Genomic DNA, 26025 nt, shown 5'->3' on the forward strand with positions numbered 1-26025 from the left:
TGTTACTGGGAGTTGAACCCAGGGTCACTCTGTCCCTTAACCACATCTCCAGCCCTTGTTTTATTTTTAATTTCAGAGCCAGGGATGTAGCTCAGCGGCATAAGCACTTGCTTGGCAAACCTGAGGTCATGAGTTTGATTCCTGGTATCCAAAAAAAACCAAAAAACAAACAAACAAAAAAGACATTTTTTATATTTTTAATTTTGAAACAGGTTCTTGCTAAGTCACTGAATTGTCCAGGCAGGGACTTGCAGTCCTCCTGCCTCAGCCTCCCAGAGTGCTGAGATTGTAGGCTTGTGCCACCTTGCCTGGCTTCCACTTTTTTTGTTTGATTATCCTCCATGCAAGGGTTCAGGGAGGGCTTCTCTCTACCCATTCAAGGCTAGTTTTGACTCAGCTGACAGAGGGAAGTCCAGAGAGGCCTGCGGTACCCTCTGCCCCTGAGGTGCGGGGCAAAGGTACACAGCAATCAGGCAGCAGGGCCGGGGTGACTGCAGCGCCCTTCCCTGGAGCTGCCTGTGGTCCGGAACCAGCCTCCCAGAGCGTGAATTCGGTCTGGAGAAACATCTAGCCTCTTGCCTTTTGTTCCCAGGAAGTCTCCCCTCGCTGCAGGAGGCCTGGCTGCGCTTTGTCCTGCGGGTCTGAGGTCGGCTGTGATTCCCGAGTGCGCCCTGCCGGTCCCTGCTTCCAGCTGAAGGACCTGCCCCTCCTGGGCGCTGCAGGGGCGTCTAGCAAAGACTCGCACAGCTTTCAGGTGCATCCTGCCTCGCCTTTCACTCTGAGACTCGGAGTCCAGCTCTGGGCTCCCCAGGGTCTGCGGGGAACAAACCCTCCTCGCACACCTCCCTGCCCCAGTGGCTGCGGCGAGGTGCACCCCAGCCAGTGCTTCCTGCTCCGCCCGCCCCTCCCCTGCTTGGGGCAGTAACCCTAAAGCTAACAGGATTGGGCACAGAGGTCAAAAACCAAATGAATAAATAGCCGAGTTCCAGGGTGAAGTCTACCATGAAGGGATACTGCTACTGGCGCTAAGTTTAAACGCAACGTTGTTCCAGCTCGGTCCTAACTTGCCAAATGGTTTCTTTCTTGTGGAGGCAGGATGAGGCAAGGTTTCCTGGGTTAATTAGGTACCCCTTTCCTTGTTGCCTCTGGGTCCCCAGGAAGGCCTTGGACTTCTTTCTCTCTTTCAGTCACACCCAGAGCGCTCAGACCCTGTTGGCCTCCCTACTCATCGCGGGCGAAGCTAGATCGAGGATCAAAGTTGGGAGTGGAATATCAAAGTTTAAACTCAGGTCCTGCGTTGGGAATGCGGCTGCCCCGCTGGCCAGCTCTGGAACTTGCAGAAGATAGGCTGGCCCTTCTGAGCCTTTGTTTTTTGAAAAATAGAGCCAGTAATAACACTGATATTTTCTGTACTAGTTACTATACTATGGTAGTATCATCTTCGGACTGACTACTTCTGCACTGTAGTTATGGTATTGGTGTGTGTGTGTGTGTGTGTGTGTGTGTTGGGAATTGAATCCAGGACTTCTGCATGCCAGGCAAGGGCTCTACTACTGAGCTACATCCTCAGCCCTGATGCTATTTTCTGTCCCAATAATTTCTCCACTAATAAGAGATATAACTAAAAGTCTGCACTACTAGTAATTTATTAATGATAGTAACTGTGTATAATTTCTGCTCCAAGCAGTGGCACACATCTCTAACCCCAGAACTCAAGAGGCTGAGGCAAGAGAAACACGAGTTTGAGGCCAGCCTTAGCTACATTGGGAGACCCTATCTCAAAAAAAGAACAAAACTAAAACCTGAAACTGTCCCAGTAATTCCCTGGAAATGAAGCTAATAATATGGCATTGCAGGTTACACCCCACATGGAGTCTCTTTTGAGCTGCCTTCACTGTCTGCCTGGGGCTTTCCTGAGCAGATATTCCACATTGTTGGCATCTCTGACTTTCTGGGGTCTCTACTGCACACTTGGCTTTACTCTCACAGCTTCATACACTGCCCTCTAACATGCCCGGCAGGGACTGTGACCCAATCACACATGTTTACCTGTCCCCCCAGGCCTTCTTCTGAAATCTGTGTGGAAGCCTCCATGAACCCAATAACTCTTGGATTTCCCATGCTGAAAAACCAGTAGTACCACATGGCTGACACCACGGTTGGCTGCCAGGTTGTGTAGCAGCTGGACCCCTTGGACCAGGGCTGCAGAGGTCTCTGAGTGCCTGGATGACTGAACTCGGTGAAACAATTCCCAAGGAACTAGTTCCCACAGCAGCCCTCCTACTTTTGCACCTCTGAGCCTGTGATGGGTGGGGTCTTGCTGATTCCTGAGATGCCTTTCAAGCCATCTTTCATATTTTCTTGATGCAAAGTAATTGGCTTCTTCTTAAAACTAATCTTTGCAGCAAGCATGCCCTCCATGGCCTCAGCTTTGCAAGTGCTTCCTTTCTGGTGAAACTGCAAACTTTTCAAATCATCCAGCTCTGCCTTTTGTTGATTTTTATTGTAGATCTGGCTAAAGCAGTCAGCAGTTCTCATGTCACAGCCTAAATGTTGGGCTGTCTTGAGATTTCTTCTGCCAGATTTATTAATCCGACATCCTTAACCTCAGCCGTCTGTAAGGTCTCAGGACAGGGGCAAAATGCCAGCAAATTTTCCGTTAGAACATAAAATACATGGCCCGCGTCTAGCTGCCAATGCAACCCTTGTTCCCAAGTGAAACCATCTGAGCCTGGCCTTGAATGTCCACATTCCTATCAACATTCTGGTCTTCTGAACTCTGACCAGTATCACACATCAAGCACCACTCCCAACATTCTAGGGCTTCTCTAGCCTGCATCTCCAAACTTGTCCGAATTCCTCTTGCAAACCGGTTCCAAAGGCTTCTGAACTACAGTCATGCAGTTCCACATTAGTTCCAATTTTCCATATTAGTCGCTTTCTCATTGCTGAGACAAAATACCCAACATCTTCAAATTAAAGGAGGAGGCATTTACTTTGTCTCACGGTTTCCATGGGATCAGTCCATGGTGAGCAGGCTACAAGGCAGAAATGGCATGGTGGAAGGGTCTGCTCCGGCAGAAGGCTGTCCGCCGTGGCCAAGAGAAAACAGAGAGATGAGGGAGAGGACTATGTTTCTCTGTGTCACAACCCCAGTGACCTCCTCTCTGCTAGGTCCCAGCTACAATCATGAGACTTTGGGGGTACATTTTAGGTCTAACCAATAGCACCCACCCTACCCTCACCACGACTCTCCACTTACAGCCAGGCAGGGCATTGGTCCATGTCCTCAGGAGCCCCAACCAGTTAGCAAGCTGATAGGGAAGTTATCAGTTATCTGGCCTTCTGCAGAGAGGAGGTGTACGGCCTTCCTGGTGTTCCCACTTCGGTGCACACCTCTGCACTGAATGTTGGAACTGAACTAAAAAGTCTCTCCCAAACAAATGCAATGTGTAGTAAAATGAAAGATAATACAGGATGACTTCACAATGATTTCATTTATATCAAGTGTGTGGAGCAATTTATAGAGGCAGAAGACAGATCAGTGGTTGCCTAGGGCTAGGGAAGGAGTGGGAACTAACCACAAATGATATGAGGAAACACCCTGAAGTAGTGGAAAGGTTCTAAACCTGGACTGTGGGGATGGCTGCACAACACCGCGAGCTTACTCAAATCGTTCCATTGTACACTTACGACGGGCGAGTTTTACGCTACAAAGGCCGTTTTCAAGTTAGTGTAGGTGAGTGACTAAAATGGAGATGCTACTTTAACGGAGATGATTCTCCACATTACAGTCACTGCTTGCAAAATGAGTTGGTGCAAATTTCCTCCTACAGCCTTCCCCTCGGTGTAAAGTGGGTGCTGATAATACGCATCTCATAAAGCAGGGTTCGGCTAGAGGAAGTGAGTTACAGACAGCCCTCGTCAGCACAGCAACCCGCTCCCGGCCAGCGCCTCTTACCCTACAGCAAGCGACGTGGGAGGCCCCCCAGGGAGGTGTGGTGTGGTCCATTTCTTGGCTTGTGAAGGGACACTCGTGGGGTCTTCCAGGGACAGTGATCTGGACAGAGAACGCCGTAGGTCCCGCCTGCCTCCCAGGCCCACCCATGTGCCGTGGATCCCCAGCTGCTCCCTTCCCCAGGGCTCCCTGGACACGGACCTTCACCTCCGTATTTGTCACCAGGCAGCTGATGGCTCCCAGGAGATGCCCCACGGCAGGCGGGTACTGGCTGAGCCGCTGAATATGCACGTGGCCTGATGCTGCCCAGAGGAGTCGGGGCTGGCGGTGGGACAAAAGCGGGAAAGGAACAGGAAGGAGGCAGCGGGGGAGGGGGCCGGGCCCAGGCGGGTTGCAGGGGTTGTTCTCTCCCTGTGTGCCGGCCGCTATTCTGAAGCTTTTCAGGGGCGGGGCAGACCGGAGGAGGTAGCAGTAGCTCTTCGAGGAAGAGGCGCACAGTGGTACTGTTGTCACTCTCAGATACCCAGCCTCGGCTGTCCTCAGCAGGCCGCCCTGAGTATGCACCCCTTCAGCGTGTGTCTGCTGCGCTCCTGCTGTATGCTGGGGCCGTGCTAGGCCTTACCTCCTAGGGGAGGACACGGGGAATCAGCAAATGACCAAACGGATTCGTAACTCCAATGCTGACAAGGGTAAGGTAGGCAGGAAGCAGGGAAGCTGGTCTAGGTCGAGTGGTCTCCGCATAAGTGACATTTTATCAGAGCCTTGGACAACCCAAGGGAGACTTTTGGTCTGCAGAAAGGGTATTCTTGGCAGAGAGAAATGAATGTGCAAAGGCCCTGGGCCAAGTGTCACCTCCCTGTAGTCAAGGGACAGGAAAAAACTCAAGTAGCTGGAGCAGAGGAAGAGAGAAGCAGGTAGTAGATGACTTCAGGCTGACGGGCAGAGCCATGGCCGTGGCCATGGCCGTGGCCGTGGATTTCATTCTGGGATGGTTCTGAGACATGATTCCACACCAACACAAACAGCACTTTCTACCTGAGAACTCTTCCCGGCATTGTCTAAGGGCTGCAGACCTTGAACTGCTGGAGGGAGGAGACGGGTCTCTCTCCCCTCCCGGTGGATCCTCTCCTTCCTGTTTAGGAAACCGGACACCCCTCCCTCTCACCTTGTTTGTGGTTTGTGGAGGTTTACCTTTAGAAACCAACCCAATCACCACCCATTCTTGACAAAGCATCTTGAGGACACCGAAAAAAAATTTTTTTATCAGGATTTGGAGGATCTGGACATGGTGGCACATGCTTGTAATCCCAGCACTCAGGAGGCTGAGGCAGGAGGATTGCTGTGAGTTCGAGGCCAGCCTCAGCTACAAAGTGAGCTCAAGGTCAGCCTGAACTGCATAGAGACCCTGTCTCAAAAAGAAAAAAAAAAAAAAATTGGATGTGGCAGGGGATGGTGGTGCATGTCTGTAACCCCAGGTGTTGGTGCTGGGGCAGGAGGATCCCCGTTCAAGGGCAACCCTGGCAAGTTGGGGAGACCCTGTCTCAGAATAGTATAAAGAGGACCGAGGGTGCGGCTCAGGATAGAGCATTTAGCCTGCGGCACCTTGGGTGCAATCCCAAATATTAAAAAAAAAAAAAAGGTAACACAGTTAAAATGTTTCATCATCGGGCAGGGGAGATAGCTCAGCAGCCACAGTGCCTGCCTAGGAAATGTGAGGTGGTGAGTTCAATTCCTGGTACTAAAAAAAGTTTCAACATTAAAAATAAAAATCAGTTACAATACTAATTCTCTTTCTTTCTTTTGTAAAACATCTCCACAGCTGTAATCAGATCTCCACTACCTGAACTTAAAGACCCCAGGCAAGGCTTTCTAACCTGAGACACTTCCTATAAAATAAACCAGAGCAGCCAGGACAGAGTGGGTCTGTGCCAATTTCCACAGAAAGGAAAACACCACTGTGTGTCTTCTCCAGTAGAAACTGCATCTCCGGAACCTGGAGCCCAGGATCGAGGTACCAGCAGGACTGGGCTTGGAGAAGCTTCTCTCCTGCACACGCTGACAGCTGCTTTGGCCCTGGCGCTGCCCCTGCACCATCAGAGCCCTCCCTTGGAGCATGAGATAGAGACTAGGAGATGAGAACAGACCCCAGGAAGGTCAGGGCCATAAACTCAATGAGCGAGAGCCATCATAACCAGCGTTGATCCTCTGCATCAGCAATGACCAAATAGCAAGTAGAATCAAAATTAAGATTCAGTTCACAGCAGTAACAATAGCCATAATCTCTCAAATTTTATACACACACACACACATGCGTGTGCACATACACGTGTGTGCGCATATATTTATATAAAAAAACCAAAGACTATATAACGCTCTTAGGAAGACAGTTTAGAAGTACTATTAAAACACATTTTTAGAAGAGCTGAATTAATAGGCCTGTTAGCGTGTATGTGTGTGTGTGTGGGGGGGGGTATTGGGCAACTAATTTTGTAAAGATATCATTTCTCCAGAAATTAATATATCAAAGAAATTTCAAAACTCCAGCAGGATTTCTGTACACATTGATTCTAAAATGTAATTGGAGACTACAATCTTGGAATAGCTAAGACATTTTTTAAAAAGAAAAGCCAAGGAGAGGCTGACCTATCGGACATTAACATCACTTGGAAGCCAAGGTGATCAATACGGGGTAGCGAATCAATTCAGAAACACACAAACATAAACAAGCAGAGCAAAATAAAGGACCCAGTAACACAGTCGTGAATATGTAGAAAGATAGTACATGACACAGGTGACCCCACAAGCCCACTGAGAATAGATCATTGTAGCAGATGGTGCTGGGGAAAGTTTGGCTGTTAACAGAGAAAATGAAATTAAATCCTCAGTTCACAACATAAAAAAAAACAGCAACGCGGAAGGGATTGAAGACCTTACGACCTAAATCTGAAAGATAATATGAAACTATTAGAAGAAAATATCAGAGTATTTGGGGATCTCAGTTGCAGGACATTTTTCTAAACAAGATCCCTAAAATACAAAAAAATAAAAGGGAAAATGTTGACTTTGACTCCGAAAAATAATAAAGGTCATTTATCCCACAGATGACATGACAAGCATTGAAGCAGAAGATATTCGTGTCTTCTACACTCAGTGACACATTAGTGTCCAGAATACACAAACATCATCTACACAAGGTCAGCAGCAGCAACAACAACCAAAAAGACAGCAAGCCCAGGGGAAGGATGGACAGAGGTCATCACGAAGTCATCTTCAGAAAGGAAAACCTTAATGGCTAAGAAGTCTGTGGCGACAGTCTCAATCTCATTAGCAATTTAAAAATGCAATATAAAATAATGGGACATCTAAAAATACCAACTAAGAAATGAGAGAGTGCTTTATACACAAGATTTTGGCAAATTATGATGCTAAAGGATACCAAGGCTGTTCAAGCCATGACCTCAAATATGCTTGATAACCTAACAACTTAACTCCTGCGGATATTCTCCAGGGAATCTCTCTCCTGGGCCCAGAAATCGGGTGTTTTTGCAGATGTTCTTGGCAGTATTGTTTCTGGTAGAGAAACTGGGAACCTACTATTCGGAGGGATAAGCAAAAAGACAGGAGCTAAGGTATACGTGGACTAGCAGAGGCCCTGGGTTCCATCTCCAGTAAAACACACACACACACACACACACACACACACACACACACACGTAAGTTAACATCCTCCTAGCCACACAAACATATTGGAAGGATTCATTTGGCCTATGAGCCACTAGTACACAAACCCTGGTGACTATCACGGGTCTGGATGCAGCTCACAGAATAACGTCCCCACACTCCAAGGCCATCTTCCTAAGACCCCTGACCTTGGATTCCTGCTGAAGCCAAAGGTTATTAGGGGTCATAAAGGTAACACAACCATCCTATCCCCCCAATGCTAAGCATCTTCCCCTCATTGTACCTGGGAGAGAAATTTGGGTTTATTACCTCATATCAGCATAAAGCAATAGCAAAGTGAATATAAAATCATTATAAACACAATTATCCTGTAGCTCTCTCACTTAAAAATATTCCTCTTATGTGCAAGTATTAGAAAAGGTCATTCTCCCTCTGAATTCCCAGAGAGAAACTGTTTGCAGGATCAACCTGAAACCTTTGTATTTGTTTTGGCTGGAAGCAATGGAGATGTTAATCAAAGAAGCTGTGAATGTGAAATTACAAACCAGTACTGGCATGGAAGACACCCCCAGGAGCTAAAGAAAGCACCGTAGCAAAGGCGATGGCCTGGGACTGACGGGGAGAAGGGACAGGAGACACAGCTCACAGGAAAGACCCTGGTCCCCCACCAGGAGGGCTGAGGGGGCAGGTTGAGGACCTGACCTCTCCGGCTGTGTAGCTCTCAGGGAGGGATTGTGGCCACAGGGTTTGTTGCGGGGCGCCGGAATCCTGATGGGTCTCGTGCAGTGTGATGGTCACACACTGACACTGCGTGATGAGCAGTTCAGGGGTCTGATCAGGTGCAGAAGCCAGACTTACACTCCTGCGGGAGTCGCTCCAGGGCTCACATAGCGTTACACAGTGGCTCGGACAGGGGCAGGGCAGGGGGAGAGCAGGAGTTGTGGGAGACGGTGGGGGACGCCCGGGCCAGTGGGACTGGTTGGCTGAGGGTGAGGGACACAGTGCTGGGCTGACTGCTGGCTCATCCGCGTGGGCACTGGCCCGAGTGGAAGGGCTTCCCGGACACAGAAGAAGCTGCAGGCAGAATGAACTGGGAAGGCCTCAGCCTCCCGAGCCACTGGTATTGGAGCTATGCACCGCCATGTGTGCCCAGAACACGAGAACTTATTCCTCTGGCTTCTTCTTCTTCCCGCTCCTCAGGGAGCAGCCTGGGGACCTGGAGAATCAGGCACAGCAGACACGGCAGACACCGCCTCTGCAAGGAAAGGAGCCAGCCCTCCGAGAACAGCGCCGGAGGAAGGGAATCGGCCCGAGGCCAGCATGGACGGTGAGTTCCTCTCCACGGAGCTCCAGCCCACAGCATCTTCCTCTGCCACACTTGCTTCTTACCTTCCTGGTGTCCTACACACTTCCCCTCCCTGAAAACACTTCCTTCCTCTGCTCCTGCATCTCCTCCCTCTGCATGAGTTTTCTGCCATTGATTATCATTAATTATTGTTTCAATTGTACAAGCTTGTGGGGCACGGTGTAATAATTCAGTACATCTGTACAAGGAGCAATGATCAAATCAGATGTTAATTTTTCCACCTCCTTAAAGCTCAAAACATTATTGTGATCAATACATAATGATTGAGTGTATTATGTGTGATATTCCAATGCATGTATGTAGCAGGTGCTTCTCAAATTAGAATAATGAACACTTCCATCGCTTTAGCATTATTTCATATTTGGAGACTTTGAGTTTCTCTCTCTCATCTTTAGTGTGTGCGTGTGTGTGTGTGTGTGTGTGTGTGTGTGTGTGTGTGTGTGTTACTGGGCATTGAAACAGGGCCTTTACACTGAACTATGTCCCCAGCCAATTTTTATTTTTTATTTTAAGACAAGATCTTGCTAAATTGCCCAGACTGACTGGGCTCAAATTTGGGCTACTCCTGTCTCAGCCTCCCAGAGTGCTGAGATTACAATCATGCAACACCACACCTGGATTTCTTTATCCTTATAAAGATACATAACAGGCTATTGTGAAAATAGCAGAGTGTCTTTTAAATGCAGGGGGGGTCTCATTATATTGCCCACACGGGCCTTGAACTCATGATCCTCCTGCCTCAGCCTCCCAAGCACCTCAGATTAGAGGTATGCACTGCCGTGCCTGCCCAGAACACTAGAACTTACCGCTTATCTCTAATGGTGTTTGGAATGCATGAGCTTTTTTTTTGAGACAGGGTCTTGCTATGACAGGGTCTTGCTATGCAGTTCAGGCTGGTCTTGAGCTCACTTTGTAGTCCATGCTGGCCTTCAACTCCCAATGATCCTCCTGCCTCAACCTCCCAAGTGCTGGGATCACAGGCGTGCACCACCATGCCCGGCACTGTGTGAGCTCTTAATCATATTTTGTTCTCTGCTCATACATCACCTCTTTCTGGAGGCCTTTTCCAAGGTCCCCTGGCCAAGTCGATGTCAGTGGCTAGGGCAGCACACAGTCTTCCCCACACCGGTTCTCTCATTCTTTCTCCTCATTTTTAGCTGTACACGCAGTACTTGAGAGAAAGCCTGTATTTTCCAGCATCTTTCTGCAGCTGGACGCAGCCATTTGGCTTAGTTCTGGCCGTCGGTGTGGGAGCAGAGAGGTCTGTGACTTCCACACAGTGGCGGACTCCCACCACCGGCTTGCACATGGGCCATTCCCTGAAGCCGTGGTGGCAAACCCAAGGCACGTGCTGTGCACTGCGGGCCGGACCCCTTGCATCACTGAAAGCTCTAAAAGCTTCGCCACCACTGCCCCAGGGCACGCAGCCTTCACTGAAAGAGAACAAGTTCATTTCCTAGTGACTGTAGGAAGCCAACGCACTGCCTACCTCCTGCCTTTGTGCAAGAGAGAAAGGAGCTCCCACCCAGCACTCTTTATTTTGAGGTTTGGGTCACTTGCTGCCAAACCTCATCCTAACTTCTCCAGTGCTCTCCAGCCGCCTGTGTGTTCCCACGAGAACAGTTCCATCGCGTGCTGTCAGAGTCTGCCTGGCAACAGTGGGTACTCCCCTTCTTAAGCAGATAGCTCCAGGGATGCCCCAACCCCTGCAGTACGACTTCCACCGCCCGCCGGTATCCCAAGGCAACGCACAGAACCACTTCAGATCCCACCGTGCGGGCTCAGGGTAACAGTTCCCTGGTGCCCCAGGCTGGGCTGTGCCCATTTCCCCCCCAGGGCAATTCCCTGCTCTTGGAGTAGTCAGACAATACACCACTAAAGCCACAGCAAACAGCGAGGCACACGGGACAAACATCTTAAAATTGTCATCTTCTGGTCTGCGCATCCTGCTGCTGTACTTAGAAAATAAATAATTTTGAAAACTCTGATGGTTTGGCATTCGGAGTGTTGAAAGCAATCTGGGAAATTCTGAGAGTCCCATGTTTGTGTCTCTGTCATTAGCTGCAGAAACAGATTGTCAGGATGAAGTCGGTGGGATTAGAGGTGGGAGCAGATCCGGGGGACTGGCTCAGGAGGCAGCACTAACGAGCCTGGTGACACACATAGCGGACTCCAGCAGGGAGCTGGCACTGATTGATCCACTTTCCCCCATAGCCAGTGGGAATTCAGCACCAGTGAGATGGTGTTTCAGCTTTCACTGCTCATCTGCAGTTGACAAAGGCTTCTACTACAATACAAGTACAGGTGGCCAAAGCGCTGGGCATGCTGGTGCACAACTGTAATCCCAGCACTCAGGAGGCTGAGGCGGGAGGACTGCTGGGAGTTCAAGGCCAGCTTGGGCTATATAGTGAGTTCAAGGCCAGCCTGAGCTACATAGCAAGACCCTGTCTCAAAAAACAAAACAAAACAAAACAAACTTAAAATAAATATTTTCAATAGAATGCTCAAACACCTGGGGAAATCTGATAGTCTTAGAGATTGGAGTCCAATTAGGCTGGATTTTTTAACTTAAACCAGAAAATGTTACAATTATAACTGTTTTGGGGGTGGAGTCCTGGGAGACCTGAGGATTGAACCCCAGGGCCTTCACACTGAGCTATACTCGAAGCATTTTTTATTTTTATTTTTTAAATTAAAAAATTTTTTTTGAGATAAGGCCTTGCCATGTAGCCCAGACTGTCCTCCAACTCTCGGTAATCCTCCTGCCTCAGCCTCCAGAATGCTAGGATTACAGGCATGTGCTACTACACCCCACTTATTTTTTAAATTTTGAGACAGGGTCTTACTAAGTCACCAAATTACCCAGGCTGGGCTCAAACTTTCAGTCTTTCTGCCTCAGCCTCCCCAGTGTGCTGGGATGTGATTATAACCCTTACTGAGAGAAAAAGCCTTAACAGTTAAAATGAGCAGTTAGTTCACTGTGTGATATTCCACCCGCTTCTTTCCCAGTTGCAAGACCCCAGTCACATGCCTCAGCTTAGAATAAGAAAGACTCTGGGAGCCAGGACTCCCACCAACGGATCCACCCGGGAGTCTCCTCCTTCCCTGCCTCTCAGCAGGTGGTCAGCGTCAGCTTCTCAGAAAGACATGAAGAATCCAGTTCGCCAGGATCTACTCATGTGCCGTCATCAGAAAAATTATGTGAAACAGAGTCAAAATATTAACACCACAGGGGCACAAATGCAGTGACATCTCTTGCTTAAATTTCATGAAAACTCCTTTCCCACCGCCACTGACTGTCACCTGTCACTCCGGTCATCCGCTTCTACCCACCCGGGGCCAGGAACTGCACACGATCGAGGTGTCAGGCTTCTCTTTCTCGAACAGGCTGTGGGGCGGGCATCTCCCTGCAGTCTTGTCAGGGAAGTGTTAACTTAGAGGAGCAAAAGATCGTCCCTGCAGGAGGATCTCAGGGAGAACACTTGGTACCTCAGTCCTCACACCTTCAGCTAACGTTGATTCCCGTTGGGGGTGCTTACTATGTTCCAGGCTCTGCGGTGCCTACTGGGAATATAATGTAATGTCTTGGCTCGTGTGTTTGTGCGTTTGGCTTGTCTGCTTGTTTTTGGAGACAGGGTCTGACTAAGTTGCCCAGGCTGAGCTCGAGATCCCCCTGCCTCAGCCTCCCGAGTAGTGGGATTACAGGCGTGCAATAATGTAATTTTCTAAAGCTGCAGTTAATTATCTCAGTTAAAGCTCGCCGGATGACAATAGTTAATGCCTACTGAAAAACTGCTGTGTGCCTTATAGATACAGTTCAATCTCTCACTCTAAGGCAGAGCGCTGTCCTCCACCTCATGGACAGAAGAGGGTAGGGAATGGCTGAGAGCCGGTTTGAGCAGAGCGCCTAGACCGGAGCACGCACTCCTGATTATCCTGCGCGGCCTCTGCACTGCTCTCGGAGGCCCTGGGAAGGATTCTGCGGTACAGCCCCAGGTGAGGCGGTCTACGTCCATGACGTCCCCAGAGGCCTCCTGTTAAAGGTGTGTCTACAGCAGGACACTGCCTGCAGGGGGCAGAAACTATTGGAGCTGGGGGCGGGGGGCAGAGACCCACAGGCCGGAAGTGAGGTCATGGGGTGGGGCCTAGAACCGGATATGGGCTCCTGACCCCGCCCCCTCTCTCCTTCACTTCCGGGCTTCTCCCAGGTGAGCACCTGGGTCTGTCTCTGACCCTGGATCCCTGGTGCACGGCGTCGTGACAGACCCAAAGCAGTCAGGCCGGGTGACGATGGGCCGGAAACACGAGCCAAAATGAAGCTTGCGTCCTCTTTTTTGTTTTTGTCTGTTCTGGGGATCCAACCCAGGGCCTTAACCTGGGGAAACGCTCGTCCCCAGGCTACGCCCCGCCCCTTTTGTCCTCCTAAGTCACCTCACGTATTTTGTCACAGCTACAGAGAGTCAGCCGCCAGAAGCCCGGGGTGGAGGCACACGCAGGGGCAAGACCAGCGCTGCACAGTGAGACCTGGTCTCAGGGAGAGGAAGGAGGTGACAGCCAGCAGGAAGGCGGGCTGGCGAAGACCTGGCAGCGTGTCCTCCTCAGCCGCACTCGCCAGATCTGATGTTACACAGCTTCGGGCTCGTCCCCGAAGTCAGAAGGACCGTGGAAGTGGACGTTTTTACATCATTCGGGACATCAAGGCATGCTAAAGACAGGGAGGAGGACCTCCAGAACTGCTTCAGAAAGTGTTGGGAGACGTGTGTTTGCAGTGAGGGGGCCAATTTTGAGGGAGATTAATGGCAATGTGTATTCTACTCTAATATATTTTTAAAAGTTTAAATAATCATTGTAATTTTCTGTTATACCTCACATATGCATACACACATACCTGTGTGTGAGAGAGAGTAATGGTTAGATGAGAGTGCCTGGCACAGTGCCTGCCTAGCAAGTGCAAGGTCGTGAGTTCAATTCCTGGTACTGGAAAAAAAAAGAGTAAGTACCTGGTACATCTGTCACCTTAAATACTTGTCATTTTTGTGTTGGGCGGTCTTGCTACTGGCCATTTTGACACACACAATTAATTATTGTCAACCACCGGCACCCTGCTGTCTGTGGAACATTAGAACTTACTCCTCGGATCCAGCTGCATCCCAGACCCTGTTCATCTTCCTTTCTCCATCTCTCTCTCCTTACCTTTCCCAGCTTCTGGAAGACACTACTGCATGCTATTCTGATAAAACCCACACCTTCGGCTTCCAGATGTAAGTGGGGACGTGCGGCACGTCTTCCTGTGCCTGACTTCTTTAACATTACACCCTCCGGTTTCATGCATTTTGCCACAGATGACAGGATTTCATTCTTAAGGCTCTCTGGTTTTCAGTGGAGTTTTTGTTTTCATTCTCTGTACAATTGCACATGACGGCTCCCGATGTGCTCAGAGGCCCTGGAGTTTACAGTTCCATACATTAAATGCTTTCAGCGCTGAAGAACCTGCAGGGGCTCTTTTCCTCCTTGGCTGCCTACGCATCGGCTGCCATCATGAGCAACACGTATATGCGTCACCTTCTCGGAGTTGGGACCAAATACCTGACATTCACTGTTTAGAAGATGGAAGGTTTATTTTGGCTCATGCTCTGAGAGATTTCAGCCCATGCTTGGCAAGGTGCTCACCTTAGGGCAGCCAGGGAACAGAGAACAGAGGAGGAGCCGGAGGGAGAGAAGGGGCTGAGGACAAGAATATGCCTTCCAGGTCACGCGTGCAGTGACCCACTTCCTCCAAACGGGCCTCAGCGCCTGACAGCACATTCGGCTACGAGCGCCTCAGTGGATTAACTGGATGAACCCAGTGATGAGGTTAGCACCACCATGACCTAATCTCCTTTCCAAAGCCCTACTTCAGAGCACCTGAGCCTTGGGAGACATTTTTCATCCGAACATAACAGCACAGGACCTCTCCAGACCTGGAAGGTCATGGCCGGCTACTGCAGAGAAAACCAGTGGTCACGGGCATCCCTCACTTTGGAAGACAACAGCACCTAGGACAGAGGTTCAAGGAAAACTACTGAAAACGTGCAGGGGCCACAGCGGATGTCAGAGTCCATTCTGGTGGTGGCAGGGCACCTGGCTTTGGCACGATTTAAGATTCCTTGGATTATGCACAAACAAACCCAAATGCGGATTTCCAGGGTATTGCCTGCATGAAAAGAAAAACAACTCAAGAAAACAACAGTGAGAACACAAGACCAGAAGGAAGACAGGAGGCCATGACCCCAGAGTTGGGGCTGGCACCCAGCAGGCATGAAGATTCTGCAATGACTTTACCTGCAGTGATGATGTGAGATTTTTTTATGAGCGGATTAATAAGCCACTAAAATTTTTAAAAATTAGAATCCTGGTGTGGTGCACACTGGTAATCCCCGGTTTTGAGTTGGATGGCAGAAACAGGAGAACTGTCACCAGTTCAAGGCCAGCCTGGACTACAGAGCAAGACCTGTCTCAAATGAACAAAAATGAAAGGAGATTAAAGAATTGAGGATGTGAATATAAGGTTGCCCAACTTAGCAAATGAAAATATAGATCCCCTGTATTTTGTCTGGCAATCCTACTTGGGCACCAGTTTATCTTCTTGTAAAGCTCAAGGCAGGGTTTGTCTTGTGTTTATGACTTGGTATGGTGTTGGAGAATCCAAATCTGAGGTCGAGGCGGGGAGGCTAGAGAATTTTGGGGTGGCCTGGCAGGGTGGAGGTGTACTGGAAGGGTGCATTCCTGTCCCATGAGCCATGCTGGGTCTGCCCAGCATAAACCTGGCTTCCTGGGATCTGTTTTGTTCAACCCCTTTGTATTTGGGCATTCTCTCATTTCTGTCACCAAGCTCTGGTGGCATTTCCCATCAGTTTACTTTTGGACGTTTAAGCAAGTAGCAGGATCATAACCTTTGCTCAAAAGCAGGCCAGATGCTAGGCATGGTGGTGCACACCTATAATCCCAGCACTGGGGAGGCTGAGGCAGGAGGATCTCTGTGAGTTTGAGGCCAGCCTGGGCTACAAAGTGAGTTCAAGGCCAGCCTGAACTGCATAGCGAGACCCTGTCTCAAAAAGACAACAAACACACAAACCAGGCCAGTGGGCTTACCTGTCTGTTGCTTTGGGACAAGAGGAGCAGACCCCACAGGACGGTCAGGCTGCAGACTCTGACTGCTCACCGATGGCCCTAGCCCAGATCATTTTCTTCTGCAGCTAAGCCTCGAGGTAAGGCTGTGTGTGTGTGTGTGTGTGTGTGTGTGTGTGTAAAATGACCTCCGGACTGTTCTTGTTCTGTCCTTAAGCCAGTACTGGCTGGGGACACGGAGAACTTTCCTGGCAGACTGTTAGAGCCCTAAAGCTAAGATAGAGCGCTCAACAAAGCCTGCTCAGCCTGAGTGTGAGTGGGGTCCCCAGGACCTCTGGCTGCATTGAAGGCCTTCCCACACCCGCCCGGAGCTCTTGGCCTGCAGGGCAGCCGGCCTCTCTTTGGAACCACACCAAAGAGGAGTCAGAGGCCAAGACACAGGTACAGAGAGGCATTGAGTCAATCGCCCTTCTCCAAGCCCTGGGCCGGCTTTTCCCCTCAGCTCCTCCTCCTCGCCTTCTGGCGCAGGTAAGGACACGAAAGCACCCTGCTGACAGCTCTGCCTTTTGGAGCCTCCCTGGTGCACAGGAGGCTGTAAAGTCCAGGGGGCTCTGCTTTGTGCCAGGAGCTGGTGAAAGGGCACTAAGAGTGGGTGGACCACGGCCTGGGGGGCTTTTGAGACCATGTTCAGCCTAGGAGGAGGTGGAACAAAAAGCCTTCAGAAACCATGAAGTTGCACTCTTTGAGGCTGAGGCAGGAGGATCTCAAACTCAAGCCCACTCTAGGCAACTTAGTGACTTAGTGAGACCCTGTCTCAAAAAATATAAAAGAGCTGAGGATGTAGTTTAGTGAGAAGGCCCCGGGTCCAGTCCTCAGTACCACACACACGCACACCCATACACGTGCGCACACACACGCACACACGCGCACACACACAAAAGCCACGCAATCCGCCCACCCCTCAGCCTTCCGGGAGCACTGGCAACTAACAGTGGCCTGAACCTCGATGTTCCTCGGGGTCCTGGCAAGGTTCTTCAGGGATCACACATCGGGCCCTACGTTCGGGGACCGTGCAGGGTGCAGGGTCCTCTGCCTCGTCCCCGGGGGAGGAGCTCTCCCTCGCGGCAGGAGGGTCCCGGTGGGACGCGGAGGTTCCTGCCTGGGCGGCCGCGCGAGTCACCAGTGGGACCAGAGTGGGAAGTGGGCGGGGGCGGCTGGGCCCTCGCCATCCTGCCCTGGCAACGACTCTAAGGAGTCCGAGAAGCCCGACCTCGGGCCCGGATTCCGGGCCTTCCGAAGGTGCCTTTGTCGAGGTGGGCGGACAGAACGCGCCTTAGGTAAGGCCTGGTGGCCGGCGTTGTGACTGTGTCCTAGACGTGCGCTTTGTGTCCTAGACGCGCGGCGCTCTTGCGGTGGGGCCTGTGCCGCCGCCCCCGCCCCCGCGGGAGAGGGCCCTCGGGCTCCGGGAGCGGCTGTCCCTCGGGATTCCCCCCAAGCCGCCAGCTCTGCGCAGACCCCGGCGAGCTGCGCCGTCCCTGCAGCAGGACGGGAAACAGACCCGCGGAGTTCGCGCTGCTGCCCGGACGTTGCGCGAAGCGCCACTGAACGGTGGACCGAGGGGCTCTGTCTGCGGGGCTGGCGACCGCCTGGCGGATCCTACAGACCGCTGAGCTGAGGGGAGCAGGGCCCGGATCGCGCCTCACTGTGCAGGAGCACCGGGGCAGCACAGTCCGCCTACCGCGGATTCTGGGGCGTTTGTTTGTTTTGGAAGAGCGAGGGATGGGACCCAGTGCGGGACCCAGCCTAAGGCGACCGGAGCGTGGCGGTGGGAGCCACAGAAGGTGCAGGAGCGCCCCGGAAAAGGGATCAGACGGCCGGGAGGACTCGTCCGTCCCTCCCCAGAGCGGATGCCCCAGCAGCGGGGTTCCCTGTGGGCCTCCCTGAGAAGGAGGTGAGCCAGGAGGCCGAGAGGAGACAAAGTATGAACTGGGCTGTTTCTTTGTAAATGACAAAAGTGGTTTGTGGTCACTAAGTAATATTTGGAAAATACAGAAAGAAGTTAAAGAAAAGAAAAAGTCTCCATAGTCTTATCCCATCGACGTAAATATTTATCATTATTTCTTTCAAAGGTGTTTTGTTCTTTACACAGATGGTGAGAGGAGAGAGGGAGGGCGGGAGGGAGACATTTCAACACGATGGGCTCCACTTCCCCGAAACATTGTTCTGAAGGCAGCGGGGGTACTGTGATTATAAAGTCCTCCGATGAGTCATCTCGGAATTATTGAGCAATTTCAGGAGTTTGGTAAAAACAAAGTTCACTTTCCTTGATCCTGTCCTAAGGGATCACCTACTCTCACGCTCAGCTGCTTGTCTCATGGTGTGCTCAGGGAAGAAAATAACAAGATACAAATCAGCAGATGCAGAGATACAAAGTATCACTAAGCCTGGTGCGGCAGTCACCTCCGTTGACACTTAAAAAGATCACGGAGAAGCCTTACTCAGGATAGGCCTACTTCTGACTAAGGTCAAAGAGGTCAGAAAATCAGACTGAATCTTTTTCTTTATCTGATAAGTCCTGTCCTACAACAGGGCTGGGGCTGCAGCTCAGAGGTAGCTCTGCCTGCTGAGTACAAGGTCCTGGCTTAAGTCCCCAGCACCAAAAACAAAACAAAACAACAAACAGCCGCCTCCAAACAGCCAAACACCCTGTCCTAAAGTGGACCTACAGTGGACTCAGGTCCGATTTTTGTAGGGGTGGGGACACAGCTCAATGGTAAAGAGCCTGCCTCGCACCCTCAGGGCCCAGGGTAAAATCCTCAGTACTAAAATGATTTCCATGGCATCTAATCACTCAATGTGATTTCCATAGCATCAGTGATGTTACATTTACGCCGGACGATTCTCAAGGGTGAGCCGGGGTGAGGTGTGATATATCTGAGCGTGGGGCAGCTCCGTGGACAGGGGCGATGTAACTCACCCACCAGGACGCACAGACCGGAGCCAGGGTCATCGTGCCGCTGACATTCTCCCCCTTCCCAACCATCCTCATCTGCTCATACACCCCTCCAAGGGGTCCTCTGTGCTTTCAAAATTGTCACTTGGTCCGGCTTGGTGACACACACCTGTAATCCCAGCACTCGGGAGGCTGAGGCAGAGGATCGCTTGCCTCAGAAAACAAAAACAAATCATTACTTGCAGGACCCTCACTTGGCCTTTGTGTTTTTCTGCCACATTGTAGACTATAACCTGCTCAATAACACAGATAATTTTTTCTTTTTTTTTTAAGATCAGGTCTCATTATGTAGTCCAAGCTGTCCTTCAACTCATTATATACCCCAGGTTGGCTTCAAACTTGAAATCCTCCTGCCTCAGCTTCCTGAGGGCTAGGATTCCAGATGTGCACCACCATGCCGGGCTTTGATAACCATATTATAAAACGTTTATGACTAATGCATCTATAGTGGCTCCAAAATCGAGCCATATAAAATCTGCACTGTGCTGTCTTGTCCGCACCCCCACCTCCACATCTCACAGACCCTGCTGTGGGTTTGTTGTGTTTTCACCAAAGTTTCTTCATGCAAGAGTCTGCACCAATCTCTTACTTCTCCATCTCTGTTTCTTCCTATGCTGGGGATTGAACCCACGGCCTCCCACTTATTTGCACTTGTGAGGCAAATGCTCTAGCACTGGGCCACCCCCCGGCACCATCTGTTTTCTTACATGAAAAGTATTTAAATATACACACTCTTCTGTGCTTTTTTCTATTTGTTTTAACATCAGTGTTTCTTGGGAATATTTCATATCGGACCCCAGAGGAACTTCTCATTCTGTCTTCAAAGAGATTTCTATTACAGGCATCTCCTAATGTATTTAGCCAGTTCCGCTACGGATGGGCATTTGGGTCCTCTGCCGTCCTTTGCTACCCATGATGTGTGGTGGACCTACACCGATCTGCATCCTGTGTGTGCACCCTTGGATATATTCTCCAGCAGCAGATGGAGGGGTCAGAGGTCGCATAATTCTGTCATGTTCAGAGAAAGTGCCAAGCTGCTTTCCATAGAGACTCCAGCAACTTTTACCCCCCCAGAAATGTACAAGCTGGCACTGACAGGGTCAGGAGAGCGCGCAGGCTCGGGAAAGATGGTGGGTCAGCATGCACACACACAGGAAACAGGCGAGGCGGCACCCACCTGTGGTCCTAGCTACTGGGAACTTGGGGCAAGAGGATCGCTTGAAGAATGTCCCAGACCCTGCCTTAATACACAGAAGCTAAAGAAACAAAGGTACTAGTAAAATGTTGACACAACAGTTATCAGAGCTGGGACACTATTTTAGGGCAAATTTATAGTTTGGATTCATAACAGTTGTGTGGCCTTTTTGTGTGTGTGTTACACGCACCTTTCAATCTGTCCACTTAGGCCCATAAGATCACCCTCTGCATATTCCCACCCACGTTATAATACTGGGACAAAACAGTGCTACTTGAAGCCCTGGAAGCTTACGACTGTCGTGGCTGCTTTCAGAATCACATTCTTGGTCAAGCACATAATTCCGTTGTTACCATGTCTTTACTGAAGCATTTCTCGTATTATGCTTGGCTTTCTTTGGGGACTTCCAAGAAGTTGGTACGGCAGAAGGGAGAGCCATCTCCCCCAGCCCTTGGCCTCTGCGCAGTCACTTTTCTAAGGACAGTGCCCAGAAAAGAGCGTGCCTTGTGCCGAGGGACCAGGGAAGTTGGCACAGCTGGGTCGTCCTTTGGGTCTGTTTTCCCTGGACTCCTGGGCCCGTGTGTCTTTAAGAATCTTTTTATTTTTTTTCCCCACTAAAACAATTCATGTTCTTTTCTGCTCTGGTTCCTAAAAGAAACTAAATAAGAACAACAGCTAGCAGGAAGAAAAGGTTTCTAACCATGGAGGACAGCTTCAACAATAAATGAACGGAGAACAGCAGAAGTACAGGAGTCCAGGGCCATGGGTGCTAGCGGCAACTCGGTGGTCCCCCAGGACGCAGGCAACAGTGAGTGTTACAGTGAGCGTTTCAATCTTCAAGTGAAGGCTGCTTATCATTCACCATATGTTCAGGAGGCAACGAAGCATGCAGTTTACTTCAAACAAACTTTCCTCCAAGTTAAAGTTCTGGTGTTTGTACAAGGCAAGTTTAATTCAGTGATTTTGTTATTTTTCAGTTTTTAAAATTCATGTATGTATTGGTGTGGCTTATTCCAGCAAAGGCAGAAGATGATTTACAAGAATATAGAAAAATCTACCAAGAAAGCAAAACGGAGGGGCTGGGGATTTAGCTCAGCCGCAAAGCGCCTACCTGGCAAGCGCAAGGTCGTGAGTTCGGTTCCCAGTACCGGAGAAAAACCAAGAAAGCAAAACGGAGAGTGAAGTGGAAGCAGAAAGCTAACCAAGGTGTAGACGAGCAGTTGATCCAAGAGATGCGGCTTCTGCAGGGCTCCTGTGTGTGGACCACCACATTCCTGGAGAGACCGTGGAGCACTGAGCTCATTATTTGATCATTTGTCAATATGGGGAGGGCTGGGGGGGGGTGCACCTCCATGGCAACAGACTCACCAAGCATGTGGGAGCCTCTGGGGCCCCTTCACTAGCACTGTAAAAACAAAAACAAAAACAAAAAACATGAAAGAAGGAAGGGAGGGAGGAGAGATTTTTGAGTTTGGAGAAAGGTTAAGATTTAGCTTCTGAGCCGGGTGTGGTGGCGCACACATATAATCCCAGCACTGGGGCGGCTAAAGCAAGAGGATTGTTGCAAGTTCGAGGCCAGCCTGGGCTACACAGTGAGCTCAAGGCATGAGCTCTTACTATGGCATAAGGTTTTACTATGCTGAACTGCATAGTAAGACCCTGTCTCAAAAAAGATGAAAAAAAAAAAAAAAGATTTAGCTTCTGAACATAAAAGAAAAATTGAAACTGGAAGCAAGAAAGGAAAGAAAAGATCGGAAAAATATAACAAATCTATGTAGACATATTTTAATAAGTTACCAATTTAATATTTGTTTAAATTTCTCATTTATTTCAATAAAATAAACATTATAGCAAAAAGTGAGAAGTGGTATCATGTTACCACCCAGTGCATATCTGTTTTGTTTGTTTATTTGTTTGTTTGTTTTGTTTTGGTACAGGGAATCAAACTCAGGATCTTGTGCTTACCAGGCAGCCACTTGTGCCACTGAGCTATATTCCCAGCCCCTGTTTGTTTGGTTTTTCAGACAGGGTCTCCCTATGCAGTTCAGGCTGGCCTTGAACTCAGTTTGTATCCCAGGCTGGCCTTACTCTCACAATGATCCTCCTGCCTCAGCCTCCCAAGTGCTGGGATTACAGCTGCGTACCACCTGGCCAATATACATCTTTTGAATATGTTTTGAATAAATCAATATCAACATATGGGGGAGTTAAAGATGAGCTAACCTCTCATGCAAATGTAATATATTGTGTTTTGTTTTTGTGCTGCTGGGGATTGAACCCAGGGCCTCATGCATGCTAAACACCTGCTGTACCACTGAGCTACATCCAGAGCTCCCAAGTGCAATCCTCACATCCTATTTAAAAAGCAGTAATTTTCCCAGGAGCTCCGGTCGGGGAAGGCTCACAGGGTTTCAGCAAGTTTGTTCCCACTCCTGCAGAAGGGAAGTTTTCTTCTGAAGGACATTTGCCTACAGGCTGAGTGTCTGGGCTTCAGAGCCGGGCAGATGAGCGGCTTTGATGCCGGGTAGCTGGGAGATGGTCTAGGCGAGTTAGCTGAAGCTTTTTCCCCTTGGTTTCCCCAGTGCAACTGGAGCTAAGAGGCGTGCTTGGAAGACTGAAGAAGATTCTGGGCATTCAGCTCTTAGTCCAGCAGCTAATATCTCGCCAAGTTAATCAATGATGCCCATTATGACAGAAACGGAGTGTCCGGGACATTTCAGGCTTGTTCGACACCGGTTCCTGGCCTAATTTTCCCACTAACAAACGTTACTTTAGCTTTGTTGTGGTGAATGCATTCAGAATTTTATTATGAAAAAACTGACAGGAAAACTTGTTTTATTGCCTGGTATTATCTTCTTGCTGATTGTTTCCCAGCATGGGCAGATGGTATGTCTGTTTTCACTGATACACTTAAACGGGAAATGGGGTTTGTACCCATCTTGATTTCTCCTTCTGTTGCTTTTCACTCATCCCCAGATACAGCGCTGTTAAACCCACCAAGGTGTGCACAAAATCTCATTGGAACAGCTCCATCATGTGTCTACAGTAAGTCTTACAGTTATAAAAGTTGCTTCTACTTCATAGCCACTATGGCCTTGAATAAGAATAAGTATCTTGTAATCACAGGACCTGGGAGGCTGAGGCAGGAGGATCACCACAAGTTTCAGGCCGGCTTGGGCTACATAGTGAGTTCAAGGCCAGCTTGTACTGCATTGTGAGGAGAGTCTGTCTCAGAAAACCAAAAAGAAAAAGAAAAAACAAGAATAAATATCCAGGCCTGGGAGGATAGCCCCGTGGTCAGGCACCTGCTTAACATCCACAAGGCTGGGGCTAACTCCCCAGAACAAAAATAAAATAAAATAAAAATTGGAAAAAACATTAAAGATCACCAAAACTAAACAAAAACTATATTATGGACTCCTCTGAAGATATATACAAACCAGGGAACTTGGGAAAGTACTTATTTGCAAGGTGAGGGGTTTTGTTTCGTATTTACGGTATTGGGGATTTTGAAAGCAGGAAGTGCTGAGCTACAACTCCAGCCCTTTTTATTTTGAGACAAAGCCTCACCAAGTTGTCAGCCTGGCCTCAGACTTGTGCTCCTCCTGCCTCAGCTTCCTGAGTAGCTCAGGTTAGGTGTGCCACAATGCCTGGCACAGGTGAAGATTTTTAAAAATACAATTTGGCCAAAATTCTAGGGTGACGATGTCATTTATCGTTCAAAGTAAGACTCAGGGGGATGAAGAAGAGGAGCAATCAATAAGCCCACTGAAAGCTGGGTGCATGCCTACAGCCCCAACATTAGCAAGGCTGAGGCAGGAGGATTGCTTGAGGCCAGGAGTCCAAGGCCAGCCTGAGCAATACCGTGAGACCTCACCTTGGAAAAGAGGGAGAGAGAGAAAGGTCATTGGGAAAAGACACAAACCAAGACTCCCCCAGGTAATCGAGAAGTATGGTCACCCTGGCCCAAACTGAAATATAGTTTCCTAAGGCAGGGAGACTGTTCACGAGATTATAGGCCGCCTCATGTGACGCTACACAATCCCATTCTACATTCAGCCTGGGAATTAGTGGGTTCTGGTTTAAGAATCCAACCGGAGCCTCTGCTTTTAGCATTAAGCTCAGTTTTAATCTGTCTGCTTTGAGCCAAGTACAATGAGAGACAAAGACCCAGAGAAACACGATTTGTAAAATCAAGAGCTGAGGCTCCTGACGTTTTGGAAGAGGTGGCACGGTGCAGAATGCCACGAGAGCTCTGAACTTAGCCTGCAGGGAAAGGCACACAGGGGACCCACAACTCCACGCACGATTCAAGGGGCCGCCGCCCACCCAGTCTCACCCAGGGCCGCGGTCTCCGAGACCCAGATCATACCGGGCGGGGGAAGGGACGAAGGAGTCACTCTTGGTGACCATCTTTACACTCACATCGCTCGCTTGTATAAATAAGTTCCTCGCTGTTTTCCCTACCAGCTGCTCCCCGCGGGTCTTCCCGCCTGAACTGGACTTCCCAGTAGGGCAGCTCCTCGGAGGAAACTGCCGGCCCAGGTCGCTACCGTTTTGTTTTTCGGGACAGGGTCTTGCTATGCCGCCAAGCTGGCCTCACACTCTTAGGGGTCACGCGACCCTCAGCCCCCTGAATTGCTGGGACGTGTGCCACCACGCCCAGGTATTGCTTTTCAAATTATCATCTGTCTTCCCACTTCTAAAACCGTGAGCTCAGCAAGGACCAGCCGCGCCTCTGGCGTGGCCTATGTCTTACGGCAGGCCCTCAGTTATATCTGTTGCCCCGTGTGAATGAATAATAACTAAAAGAATTTGATGTTTCTCTTCCAGTTTAAAAAACCGAGACACAATTCACATGCCGTGAGATGCTCCCTTTTAAAATGTGTAACTCGGTGGGTTTCGGTATACTCCCGAAGTTTTGTAATCATGACCACTGTCTGATTGCATTATAGTTTCCTCGCCTCGGTAGGAACTGAAACGCACTGCAACGACTCCCACCCAAGCCCCGTCCAACCCCTGTGAAACCGCTGATCAACTTGCCTCTTCAGCTTACCCTGCTCTCCGCCTTTAGATAACCAGAGACCCGCGATACCTGCAGCTGTGTGCTCGGCCTCTCTGAGTTACACTGTCCCCGAGGTGCCCCCTGCCGTGGCACGCGACAGCACAGTCCCTCTGTGGCTGGCGAGAGGTGGCCCAGCGTGTGCACCCAGCACACGGACTATTTACCCTTCCAGGCAAGGTGATGTGAAAGTTCCTTCCCAACTCCGCCATCGAGGATGCACGCGGGAGGCGAACGCCCAGTTGCACAGCGTCCAGGTCTGTCCCTGCAGGCGCCAGGACCGCCCGGCTGGCAGCCTCAGGCGCGTACATAAAATCAGCCTCCTTACCCCCGCGCCCAGGCCCCTGGTGCCCACCTGATTTCCCGACGCTGACTCCGTCGGATGTTCTCCCCAGGGGTCCCGGCCGGTCTTCCCGCCGCGCCCCGCCCCGCGTGCTTTGTTTCCAAGGAGACCCAGGTAGCAAGGGGGTGGGGAGATACTGGGGTTGCCTCCTCTCTCCATCCAGGCGGAGGAAAGAAATACGAGTCCCTTTTTGCTGCTGCCGCGACGCTGACCTTTACGCTGATAAAATATCCCCTTCTTTAAAAAAATAAAAATAAAGCGCTTGTAGGCAAACCCCGCGACTCTGTCCGGGCGCGGGCC

General features: G+C 50.0%; 2 long non-coding RNA genes across 3 annotated transcripts; one reads left to right on the forward strand and one right to left on the reverse strand.

Annotated features, from left to right (window-relative positions):
- Positions 1-668: 668 nt before the first annotated feature.
- On the forward strand, positions 669-1648 carry LOC102013571. Its single transcript, XR_262557.2, has 2 exons — positions 669-754; positions 1188-1648. It is a non-coding gene; the product is annotated as an uncharacterized LOC102013571 (long non-coding RNA).
- A 92-nt stretch (positions 1649-1740) lies between these two features.
- On the reverse strand, positions 1741-26019 carry LOC106149616. Of its 2 annotated transcripts, XR_001235923.1 has the most exons (5): positions 25738-26019; positions 4160-4583; positions 3962-4060; positions 3263-3403; positions 1741-3085 (listed from the first exon to the last, which is right to left on the reverse strand). It is a non-coding gene; the product is annotated as an uncharacterized LOC106149616 (long non-coding RNA). The 2 variants fall into 2 exon arrangements; XR_001235924.1 differs by lacking the exon at positions 3263-3403.
- Positions 26020-26025: the final 6 nt, after the last annotated feature.

This window comes from Chinchilla lanigera, unplaced genomic scaffold (assembly GCF_000276665.1).
Source record: "Chinchilla lanigera isolate Chin_1 unplaced genomic scaffold, ChiLan1.0 scaffold00049, whole genome shotgun sequence".
Taxonomy (NCBI): Eukaryota; Metazoa; Chordata; class Mammalia; order Rodentia; family Chinchillidae; genus Chinchilla; species Chinchilla lanigera.